The following is a 9675-nucleotide window of genomic DNA, read 5'->3' on the forward strand; positions in this document are numbered from 1 at the left end:
TTAATTAGTAAATCTGGATTATAAAACTAGTTTCAGTAATGGTGACCATCGACATATTTTGTAAAAGAAACAACAAATCTGATTTCCAGATACTGTTACAACATTTAAAAGACAATTGGACATATAACTGAATAGAAAAAGTTTAGTCCAGATCCATAGCACTGTGGTTGACTCTTGACTGTGCTCCCTTCCCCCTGCTCCCCCACCCCACCCCCCCAGCCCTGGCAAATGAATGGGGAGATATTTACTTGAATACAGAGCATAGGTTATTGCTGAGTGAGGCAATACTTCATACAGGTTTAGCCTGTACCAAGGATCTAAATACAAAGGGACAACTTAGCTGACCAATAGTAAAGAAAGTGGGGGATGGGAAGTCTGTGCACTTTGACCTTGAGCCATTTTAAAATGAAATAAGCTACCATTCATATGTCTTTTTACTTGGGAGATCTGAAGCTGTAACAAAGTTGTAGAAAAGGTTTGGAGGGATAGGGACCAAATGCAACAACAAGGATTAGTTTAGTCTGGGAAACTGGTAGAACTGGAGGGTTTGTTTCCATGCTGGATGATTCTATGATTTGCCCTATATGTAACTCCAGACACACAGAATTGTGGCTAACTCTTAACTGCCCTTTGAAATGATCTAGCAAGCCATTCAGTTCATATACAGTTGGGGACCATCAATCGTTGGCATTGCCAATGATGCCCATATCCCACAAACGAATAATGAAAACATAACAATGTTTCAAAAATACTTCACATGAGATAGCTGGTGGTCAAGAAAGATGCTATATAAATGCAGATTTTTGTTGTTGCTGCATATTCTATGCTCAGAATCAGCTGGTGGACCAGCTAGAGAGGAATCCCAGAGATAAACGTTTTGTTTTGTATCTTGGGCTGGGAGGAACAATAATGTTGGTTATGTCAGTACTTAGAAGAGAAAATATCTTCACACTTTGTTTCCACATAGCAGAATGTTCCAATTTTTGCTGTATGTAACCAAGCATTTGCCAACTGTATCTGAGTGCTTCCCAAGAAACGAAAAGAAATTGATTTGTTTATACCCCCGTTCCTCCTATCATACGTTGTGAAGCACATATGAGTTGTGTTCAGTTGTTTGATTGTTTGCACCCGTTAACTGTTTGCTATTTCCCCATGAGTTCAGGTTGGTCTATTAAAAAAATTAGAAATTCAGCTAAAGTAGGAAGCTGTAAACTTGTAGTCGTAAATGTTTTAATCTTGTGTTGAGACGTAGGATTTGCTGTGTCATCTTTGCTTATCTCCAAGACGTAAAACCTAACACCTAAAACTGGAAGCAAACCATTTATTTTTACCCAGATGTTATGGCAGTTGGCCCTAAGTATTTATTAATGCCTCCCCTTTGTGATGTTTGACTGTTTTAATGCAAACAGAGTATTATGCACAACAAGGTCACACAAACAACCCATAGATGAATGGTCAGTAGTCAGATTTCAATGATATTGGCTATGTTTTCTTAGTGAACTTTGTTCATCATCTTTGTATGATGTCATGAAACATTCTAGATCCTTTGAACAAGCCAGGATAACATCTCTGACAATGCAGGACCCCTTTAATGCTACACTGAGGATCAATGTATATTGTGCGATCAAATATTCACAAAGGCTTCCAACAACTTTCTGGTTCTGTGGCGTTGACTCTAGCAATGGAACTAAGTTGACTCCTTTGTTTGTGATTAATTTCCTCTTTTGGCCTTAATCGTCACATATCGTAGAATTGTTATGATGCAAAAGGAGGCCAATCTGCTCTTGAGTTCTTTCGTTCCAAACATTTCCAGGCCTTTCATGTCCATCATCTAACAGTATTCTTAAACATTGTCAAGAAAGATGTTGTAAGAGTGAATCATAAACTCAGCACAAGTATGATGGACTGAATCCCTGTGTGCTGGTAATAGCCAATTTGCCAATTTGATCTTTTGGTAACGCGTTCCAAAACCTACCACCTAGAAGAACAAGGGTAGTGGATGTAAAGGACCACCACTTCCCTCAAGTTCCCCTTCAAGTCACTCACCATCCAGATTTGGAACTATCTCGCTGTTCCTGTCATTGGGTTGAAGTCCTGAAACCATCACTTTATTGTTGGGGTTGAGGTTGGGGGGTACCTACACTACAGCAGTCGAAGAAGGCAGATCACCACCACCTTCTCAAGAGCATTTGTGGTTGGACAGTCAATACTTGGCTAGCCAGTGATGACCACATCCAGTGCAAGAGTGAGAAAGCTCCAATGAAGTGAGTTAACAAGATGTGAACTGTTCCAAGCACAACTTTAACTTGCAGCATAATTTGCAATCACACGTAGGACATGCCATTGTGGAAAGGCTACATAGCAAGTAGACCTGAGCTCTTGAGGTCTACATCTGCAACTATTTGAATCTGAATGATGGGTGAGGGTGCCTGATGGGGGTGAGTGCCTGATTTGATCTCCACCCGTGTAAATCATCCTGGCACACGTACATCAAATCAAAACCCCATCATTAGCTGAGGTTGCCATTGAGATTGCGAGGTCTCTCTCCTGTTGCATCATTCCCATGGCTAAATTGTAATTTCATCTCTCTCAACCAATTCAACTGAGTCCCAGCTGCCAATTCCCAATGATTAGTGCTTCAGAGTTACTGAATTCAATTTAGATAAATAAGTCTCGAATTGCATATGCCTCTGTAGTGTAAATGGGCTGTGGCTATGCTGTTTACATTACAAAAGCAGGAAAAGATATAATTTTTTTTCAATTCCAGAAATGTATCTACGGTAATAGACCAGAAGATCTTTTACAGTCACCAGCGTATCATCTGCACCCAAGAACTTCTTTAATTCAGAAGTATATCTATGTCATCCTTGTTTGTTGTACTTTATAATACTTGACCTACATTTGACAGATGCAGTTCATTTCCCTTTGCTTGTCAGTGTTATTTCTGCATAAATTCAGAAGTGCTGTGGGTCTTCCATTATTGTACAACATTTTCTTTCGAGATCCAATTATCAGATGCATTTACTTTGACATAGGGTTAGAGCTGATTAAGGGAGCCCCTTGGGACCAGCCAAAGATGGATATGGAATTGTACCTGATGCTGTGCAACAAGGCAGTTCATGTACAAAAACACAATCCAACCAAAGCTGTGCTGATTAAATAGGTTTCTGAAAATTTATTGTGGTTCATTTTAAAATATTAATTTTTCAGTGTTCTAGTGGATCAGAACATTTCAAAATGGAGGCCACATCAATGAAACCCCGTTGTTAAGCAATTGATCAACAGGGTAGTATCCTGCTGGAAATATGTAGCAGTATTAAAAAAGGATAGTCCCATCTGAAACACTAACCTGTCTTTTGTTCTTTAATGACTTGACTGACCAAATTGGCAAGAGGCTAGACCAATTTAAAAATGTTAATACTGTGATTGATACGAGGTGTATGAAGTGCTATGGAACTAAGGTAGGTAGATAGGGGTAAGAGCAGATCCAATGAGTGGCAGAAAAAATTTGGAGGGTGAATACTTACTCCTGTTTCACTTCCTAGAAATTGCTTTATGCATTATTAGCTAGCTCACACCCTTCCATCATTTGGTGGCCTTAACCAATTGAAGTATAAGGAATAATGAAGACAACAGGCAGATTCTATGCTCTAATATTCATTTACTTCAACACTGAAAAAAATAAATGTATAAAACCAGCCACCAACAGTAATGGAAAACAATATAATAGATAATGGGCAGGGATATTCCTGTTAGGGTGAAAGGAAAGGCTGGTAGGTATAGGGGATGCTGGATGACTAAAGAAATTGAGGGTTTGGTTAAGAAAAAGAAGGAAGCATATGTCAGGTATAGAAAGAATAGATTGAGTGAATCCTGAGGAAAGTATAAAGGCAGTAGGAGTATACTTAAGAGGGAAATCAGGAGGGCAAAAAGGGGACATGAGATAGCTTTGGCAAGTAGAATTAAGGAGAATCCAAAGGGTTTTTACAAATAGTTAAGGACAAAAGGGTAACTAGGGACGAGTTGGATCGAAGGTTCTGTTTCCGTGCTATACATCTCTATGACTCTATATGTGAGGCTGTAATTCAATTGAACGATTCAAATAGCATAATGAAACACGAGGAAGAATCTTGAGCAGTTGATGAAGACTAACAGAGCCATGAGCTTGAATTAGAGCTTGCAGCTTGCTGCCTGATATTTGTTATTCTTTTGAATAGTATATGGCACCACCTAGCCCCAAATACTTTCTGCTCCTTCACTGTGGTAGCAATGAAAAGGATTCTTCAAATATCTTGAGGAATGTCCTATGTAAAATAAGAGGAAAAGAAAAACTAGAGTTGATAAGCAGCCTTTAAAATTTTGTTTTCAGGAGGGGTCCATTTGCCAATGTTGCCTTTGATTGTCTTAGCTTCTCTGAGTGGATTGATGGTGAACTTTATCCTTGAACTTCTACAGTGCATCTGCAACTGGTGCTCCTATAATGCTGTGGCTCTGGACTTGCAGGCTCTTGAGCCAATGATAACAATGGCTTAGCAATCATTGCATGCCTTAAAGAAGCTAATTGTGTTCTCATAGTTTGTGCTTTATTTATTCAAGTTGGTAGAACTTGCAGAGGCAATTGGTGTTGTCGAGATAATCTAAATGAGATGCTATAGTGCATCCTGTAGGTCACATACTACAGCATTGGTTCACTAATGGTGGAATGAAGTGACATCTTGCCAAATCACCAGGGAGCAATCAAACGATCTGCTCAATCATGCCAAGCTTCTTCAGAGATGTAACTGTGCCTGGTCAGATAAATTGAGCATAAATTGCAGATGGTGAGGAGTTATTAAAGGATGTAGAGGAGAACAACTCAAGTAACTGGTCTCCCTTCTGCTCTTTTAGATTGATTTACCTTCTATCTAATGATAGTTGGATAGTTGTGGAGAATTTAATGATGGTGAAAGCTAGGCAGTCTCTTGATAGAGATGTTCAGTAGCTAACACTGGCTTAGGGGTTGGTTAGTTCAGTTGACCATAAGACCATAAGACATAGGAGCAGAAATTAGGCCATTCAGCCCATTGAGTCTGCTCTGCCATTCATTCAAGGCTGATAAGTTTCTCAAACCTATTTTCCCACTTTCTTCCATAATCCTTGATCCCCTTTACGGTTAGGAAGCTATCTATCTCCATATTAAATATACTCAATGACCTGGCCTCATAGCCTTCTGTGGTAGTGACTGGATGGCTGGTTTGAAATGCAAAGAGATGCCAACAGTGTGGGTAAAATTCCTGTACCAGCTGAAGTCACCTTGAATGGCCTACTTTCTCAACCTCTCCCCTCACCTGAGGCATGGTGACCTTTAAGATATCCAATGAGAAAGTAGCGTTATGGTCCTCTTGAATTATAATAACTTTGACTTTAGCTAGCACTCTGGTGTTAGCAAATTTTGAGATGATTTATAGCTCTGGTTGGGGTTCTGGATGTAAGTTTGCTCACTGAGCTGGAAGGTTTGTTTTCAGATGTTTTGTCACCGTAGTACGTAACATCATTAGAGAGCCTCCAGTGAAGCACTGGTGGTATGGCCCACTTTTTATTTTTGTGCTTAGGTTTCCTTGGGTTGTTGACATCATTTACTGTGATGATGTCATTTCTGGTTCTTTTTCTCAGGGGGTGGTAAATGAGATCCAAGTCAATGTGTTTGTTGATAGAGTTCCGGTTGAAATGCCATGCTTCTGGGAATTCTCATGTGTGTCTCTGTTTGACTTGTCCAAGGATGGATGTGTTGTCCCAGTCATAGAGTCATAGAGATGTACAGCATGGAAACAGACCCATCGGTCCAACCCGTCCATGCCGACCAGATATCCCAACCCAATATAGTCCCACCTGCCAGCACCCAGCCCATATCCCTCCAAACCCTTCGTATTCATATACCCATCCAAATGCCTCTTAAATGTTGCAATTGTACCAGCCTCCACCACATCCTCTGGCAGCTCATTCCATACCTTCCTCATCTGTATGTAAAGATACTAGTGAGAGTGGTTCATGTCTTTTTGTGGCTAGTTGATGTTCATGTATCCTGGTGGCTAGTTTTCTGCCTGTTTGTCCAACGTAGTGTTTGTTACAGTTCTTGCAAGTTATTTTGTAAATGACATTAGTTTTGCTTGTTTTTCTGTATAGGGTCTTTCAAGTTCATTAGCTGCTGTTTTAGTGTGTTGGTTGGGTTGTGGGCTACCATGATGCCAAGAGGTCTGAGTAGTCTGGCAGTCATTTCTGAGATGTCTTTGATGTAGGGGAGAGTGGCTAGGGTTTCTGGACATGTTTTGTCTGCTTGTTTGGGTTTGTTGTTGAGAAATCGGTGGACTGTGTTCATTGGGTACCCGTTCTTTTTGAATACACTGTAAAAGTGATTTTCCTCTGCTCTTTGTAGTTCCTGTGTGCTGCAATGTGTGGTGGCTCATTGAAATAATGTTCTAATGCAACTTCGTTTGTGGGCATTGGGATGATTGCTTCTGTAGTTCAATATTTGGTCCTTATGTGTTGTTTTCCTGTAGACGCTGGTTTGAAATTCCCCATTGGCTGTTCGCTGTACTGTGACATCTAGGAATGGCAGTTTGTTGTTGTTTTCTTCCTCTTTAGTGAATTTTATGCCAATAACCATATTGTTGATGGTCTTGAAGGTTTCCTCTGATTTGTCTTGTTTAGTGATGACTAAGGTGTTATCCACATAGCTGACCCAAGATTTAGGTTAGATGGTTGGTAGAGCTGTTTGTTTGAGTCTCTGCATTACTGCCTCTGCTAAGAACCCTGATATCGGTGATCCCATGGGTGTTCTGTTGGTTTGTCTGTAGATTTTGTTGTTGAAGGTGGAGTGGGTAGTGGGGCATAGGTCCACTAGCTTGACAATACTGTCCTTGCTGATGACGTTGGTGGTGTTTGGTGTATGTGTCTTTGGTTCTTCTAATAGGGTAATCAGTGTTTCCTTGGCCAGGTTGATGTTGATGGATGTGCACAGGGCTGTTACATCAAAGGAGACCATTATTTCATCCTCTTCTATCTTGGAGTCTTTGATGGTCTTCAGGAATTCTTGGGTGGAGTGGATGGAGTGGTGTGAGTCTTCTACTAAATGTTTTAGTCTTTGGTGTCGCTCCTTGGCCGATCTGTAAGTTGGTGTTCCAGGTAGTGAGACTATGGGTCTGAGGGGGGCTCCTGGTTTGTGAATTTTGGTTAATCCATAGAAACGTGGTGAGTCGGATCTGTCTGGTTTCATTGTTTGGAAGTCAGTCTTATTTATTTCTCCAGATCTCTGAAGTTTTTTGAGAAGGGCTGTGTTTCGTTTCTCTAGTTGTGGGGTCAGATCTATCGCCACTTGTTGGTAAGTGTTGCTACCTGCCAGACCACTCAGACCTCTTGGCATGGTAGCCCACTAATACACTAAAATAGCAGCTCATGAACTTGAAAGACCCTACACAGACAACAAGCAAAGCTAATGTCATTTACAAAATACCTTGCAAGAACTATAACAAACACCCCATTGGACAAACAGGCAGAAAACTAACCACCAGGATACATGAACATCAACTAACCACAAAAAGACATAACTCACTCTCACAAGTATCTTTACATACAGATGAGGAAGGACACCATTTTGACTGGGACAACACATCCATCCTAGGTCAAGCCAAACAGAGACATGCATGAGAATTCCTAGAAGCATTAACTTGGATCCCATTTGCCAACCCCTGAGAAAAATAACAGGAAATGACATCATCACAGGAAATGACATCGCCAACTCAAGGAATCGTAAGCACATAAATAAAAAGTAGGCCATACCACCAGAGCTTCACCAGAGGCTCACTGATGATGTTACCTAGTATGGTGACGAAACCTCTGAAAACAAACCTTCCAGCCCAGCAAGCAAATGTACATCCACTCTGGTGTTACTTTGTCATCTCATCCTTCCATATTTAAGTAGACTTTAAGTGTTGTAGAGCGGCTTAGGTTACAGTCGTGATCTGCAGAGTATAACATTGTAACATTAACCGACTGGATTATGGTAGAATTAATAAGAGATCTCAGTGAAGGACCCGCTAGGAAGTAGCCATCTCAACATAGTAGAGTTTCAAATTCAATTTGTTAAAGAGCAACTCAGGTCTCAAATCAATGCTCTCAACTTAGATAAGGACAATGACAGAAATATGAAGAAAAAGTTGCTAAAGTGGGATGGGAAAATAAACTAAGGGGAAAATCAATGGCAAACAACCAGATATTTCATAAAGTGCAGCAAAAACTTATTCTGGTCAAAAAAGACAACTCTGTGAAATGGATGAACTACCTATGATTAACAAAGGATCTATTATTAAAAAAGCAATAGCTGGGAATTTAGAATAATGTATCACAATCAGGATCAATATGGTTTTGTGAAAGGTGAGGCATGTTTTACAAGTTTGCTAGGGATCTTTGAGGATCTTCCTGAAGAAGGGCTTATGCCCGAAACGTCGATTCTCCTGTTCCCTTGGATGCTGCCTGACCTGCTGCGCTTTTCCAGCAACACATTTCCATCTTTGAGGATGTAACAAGTAGCGTTAATAAAGTGGAACTGGAAGATGTACAGTATCTTAGACTTTCAAAGGTGCCATAGAAAAGATCATTGCACAAATTTGGAGGTCATGGCCTTGGATAATGTATCAGAATGGATTGAGGATTTGTTAACAGATAGAAGTGAAAGAATCAGGATAAATGGTCTTTTTTAGGTTGTAATAAAATAACTAGTGGAGTTCCCCAAGGATCAGTCCCAGGGGCTCAGTTGTTTGCTCTATTATTATCACTGTATTAATGAAATGGAGGAGGGGATGGAGTATAATGTATCCAAATTTGCTGACCCTAGAAAAATAGTTGGAAGGGATGTTGTGATGAAGATATATGGAATCTGCAAGGAGATATAAATAAGTTGAGTGAGCGGGCAAAGCATGGCAATTTTTTTTATTTGATTTGATTTATTATTGTCACACACACTGAGCTGCAATGAAAGGTTTTGTTTTGCCTGCAGTACAGCCAGACCACACCATACAAAGTGCATTAGGGTAATAGAACAGATCGAGGAATACAATGTTACTGCTGCAGAGAAGGTGCACCAACAGTGAGGCCAACATTAAATTTGAAATTTGAGAGGTCTATTCAGAAATCTAATAACACAAGGAAGGAGCTGTTTTTGAATCTGGTAGTAAGTGTGTTTGAGCGTTTGTACCTTCTGCACAATGGAGATGTAGTTTAATTTAGGAAAGTGTGCGATCATGCACTTTAGTAGGAGCACAGTCGAAAAGCAGACTATTATTGAAATGGAGCAAGAGTCTACAAAGTGCAGTACAAAGGGAATTGGGTGTTCTTGTGGATGAAACATTGTAGTTGGCAGCAGGTATTTAAGAAAACAAAGAGAATTTTGGCGTATTTGCATGAGGGTTGGAGTTTGAAAATGTCCCACCTGTCCATCTTCCTTCCCACCTATCCACTCCACCCTCAGCTCTGACCTATCACCATCACCTCCCACTTGTATTTACCGATCGCCTTCCCAGCTACCATTCCCCCAACCCCACCTACTTATCTCTCAACCCCCATCTCCTTCCCTCCACCCTCCCCCACATTCCTGATGAAGGGCTTATGCTCGAAACATCGCCTCTCCTCCTCTTCGGATGC

At 40.5% G+C, this 9675-nt stretch overlaps 1 pseudogene; it reads right to left on the bottom strand.

The window, feature by feature from the left end:
• Positions 1-6439: 6439 nt before the first annotated feature.
• LOC148142498 (uncharacterized) lies at positions 6440-7692 on the bottom strand (annotated as a pseudogene).
• Between the last annotated feature and the right edge of the window lie 1983 nt (positions 7693-9675).

Source organism: Chiloscyllium plagiosum, unplaced genomic scaffold (genome assembly GCF_037043375.1).
Source record: "Chiloscyllium plagiosum isolate Xiang-an unplaced genomic scaffold, Cpla_swu_hap1 HiC_scaffold_28, whole genome shotgun sequence".
In the NCBI taxonomy this organism is placed as follows: domain Eukaryota; kingdom Metazoa; phylum Chordata; class Chondrichthyes; order Orectolobiformes; family Hemiscylliidae; genus Chiloscyllium; species Chiloscyllium plagiosum.